Below are 3,315 nucleotides of genomic sequence, written 5' to 3'. Positions count from 1 at the left end.
GTGGAGCATCTCACAATGGGGTAATGAGTCATGAGGCCAAGTGTTGATTAGGCTCATTAACAGAAGATAGTCCGGAGGGAGTTATCTCTGAGTCATGCAGCAGGACAATGATGGGCCATTAACAGCAAGATAGTCTGGGGGGAGGAGGCAAGGAAACACTGCCCCACCTGATTTCAACAGCTCATGAGGATAGTAATAGAATACACTGCAACCCAGGACAATATTCTACTTTTTTATTATTTTATTTGAAATTATAAATTATCATGGCATTTTGGGGGTTTATACTTCCGTATTACTCCCTTTGATTCAGTAAATAGCAATTGACTCCAGCAGATCTATAAGCTAAGTCCCAGGTGAGGATTTGCCATGCCTTAATCATCCCAAGCAATGCTGAGCTGAGTGCTTCTCAAAGACCTCCAGTGGTGGAAACTGTACATCTCCCAAACTGCTCCACAGCTCTTCCCAAAAGACTTCTTCTTAACTTCAGTGTCATTCCAACCTGAACCTCCCTTTCTTTGAAGAATTAAGCTCACTACTTCTTGTCCAGTTCCTAGGCCACAGCAAAATTAATCTTCTTTATTTTCAGTAAATTGAAGACTCAGGTCACATTTTCTAGTCCTCTCCTTCTGGAGTTCATTTTTCAGAGTCTCTATTACTGCTCAGCATTTTCTTCAAATGTCTCACTGATATGTGTCTATAACACTCAGCTGAGATCTCACCACTGCTGGCTATAACGTTCAGTCTCTCCCAAATCACCTGTACATGCATCTCCCAGCCACACACATGAGTTAAGAATAGCTCAGTACACCAAGGGTCATGAAGATCTCAGAAAAAGATAATGCTTAAAATTAGGTTTTCCTACTTTTTTTTTTTAATATCTGGAAAAACTTTCCCTCTAGAATGCCACAAATTAGTTTCAATAACATGCAATCTATACACCCCTACAAAAAAAAAAAATCAATATATTCAAATTTTCTGTTACAAATTTGCAATCAGTTTCTTTACTAGCTTGGTTTGTAAACATGGGGAAAAACAGTGTCTTTCCTTTTGAGGAAAGATGTCTAGAGACCCCATCCTCTAGCAAAGTCTTTACCTCCCATGTCAGTCTGTGTAGGACAAGCATTTCTGCTTCAGCCACAAAACAGACACACGGCTTTTCTATTCCCACTCCCTCCCACTCTGCCAGAATTATAACACAGACCAGGATCTCTACTGGGATCTAGGCTGTCTTTTTCATTTAGGGTTACACAGGAGACTGCTAATCTCAATGTTTTGCTACCATAATTAGATTAGTCAGAAACATGAAATGAAGTTATACTTCTAGTGGACCAAATTAAGCTTGGCAATAAATTCAGTCCTGTAACTATCATAGAATCATAGAATGGTTTGGGCCGGAAGGGACTCAAAAGATCATCTAATTCCATGGGCAGGAGCACGTTCCACTAGAGCAGATGGCTCAAAGCCCCATCTAACCTGGCCTTGAACACTTCCAGGTATGAGGTGTCCACAACTTCTCTGGGCAACCTGTGCCAGTGTCTCACCCTCTGAATAAAGAACTTCTTCCTAACATCTGATCAAAATCTATTCTTTTTAGTTTGAAAGTATTTCCCCTTGTCCTATCACTGTCTGACATGCAGAAAGTGTCTTGATGTAGAGCTGAAAGCCCCTCACCAGCAGATTTGACAATCCTGTGATACCTTTGTATTCCTGTGTTCTGCTGGTTAGTGGTTTCTAAAGCTTACATTTAAACCTCCAGCCTCCATAGCTGCAAAACAGATGAGAAGAATCCTTGACTCAGTCTTTGAAGACCTCCAGTGATTGTTTAACTGTTCCAGGCTGATCACCTGCTTTGCTGGTAGGTTACAGTGCATTGCCACTGGGTGCAGTTTAGGGTGAAGTTTTACAAACCCACTGTCATGGGTTAGCATAGCTACAGAAGTGATTCTCTTGCAAAGAGGTGCTTACAGCTTCCTCTATGACCTTACAGAACCTATCAACTGGCTAGTTTGAATATTGGCAACTTTTTAAACCACTTAAAGAGCTTGACACGCCTCTGTGACCCACATTTAAGAACGAACAGAGCCTGGGAAAGCTCTCTTGCCTTCCAGCTTTCGGACATGTAGTGGGGTGGGGGCAGCCTGCAGGCGCCCCAATGGGGCTGGGCCGGGCCTTGCTCGGCCCAGCCGGGTCAGCCGTGGCGTGGCCCTGTTCCATCTACAGCCCACCCCAGCCCTGCTCTGTGCAGGCAGCCCCCGCAGCCCTGCTCCGTGCAGGCAGGCCTCCAGTGCAGCCAAAGATTCAGCTGAAGCTCCACCGCTGCCCAGCAAAGTTCATGTGACCAATGGCGATAAGCGAAATCCAGCTGCGAGGCCCGGGTGAGATTAATCCTTTTAGTGCTGTAAGTTTCCTCCAGAACAGATGAAGCCTGCAGACATTAATCCTCTTCCGAGTCTGAGGAAGAGGGAAGGTGAAGAAAACACCATAGAGACACCAAAGTCAGTGAAGAAGGAAGAGCTGAAACCCTGAGGGAGATGAAAGAGGAGATGCTTAGAAGCTGAAATTCTGTTGTAAAGCTATGGTGATGGACTATGATATATCAGAGTACCCGTTGTAATTTCATGAAAGCATGGGGGGATGGAGTATTCAAACTGTAATTGTGAGCAGAAATAAGCAAATGACAGTAGCTGTAATTTGATGAGGCCTCTTTGCTCCCAGGGGAGGAGAAGGGCCTCTATTCCTAGAGATGAAGATGATGAGGACCATGAGGACCCTTTTGCTCCCAGGGAAGGGGGAGGGCCTCCATTCCTAGAGATGAAAATGTTCCCAGAGATGGGTGAAGAGAACTTTTGTTTCTGAACAGCTCAACCTTAAAATGGTACCCCAGTAGCTCAAGATTGGACCCTCGAAAGCAGTTGTGGGGAAAGCTGTAAGTTGGGGGAAGGGACTCTCACATACGAGCAGAGAACCAACCCGGGTGGCTGGCTCGCTGTGACATTGAAACCATGAGAGAACTTCTTGTGGAGATGTCTCCATAGCATGAGCAAGAGAGACTCCTCTCCCTAAGTGAACTCAACAAGGTTATTATAGAAGTGGTAAACTGACTGAAAATCTCAAGGGTTGTCTTTTTACATTGTCAGTGGGAGAAGGGAGGAAGGTGGGGGGAGGAGAAGTGTTCTGAAGGTTTGGTCTGATTTTTTTTCCTTTCTTTTAGCTCTGTTAATAAACTTCTTTATATTCTCTTAAGCTTTGTGCCTGCTTTGCTTTCTCCTAATTCTTATCTCACAGAAGGTAAATATGTAAGTAATGAGTATTTTG

Source organism: Corvus moneduloides, chromosome 1, assembly GCF_009650955.1.
Source record: "Corvus moneduloides isolate bCorMon1 chromosome 1, bCorMon1.pri, whole genome shotgun sequence".
Lineage (NCBI taxonomy): Eukaryota > Metazoa > Chordata > Aves > Passeriformes > Corvidae > Corvus > Corvus moneduloides.
This window is presented reverse-complemented; position numbering follows the sequence as displayed.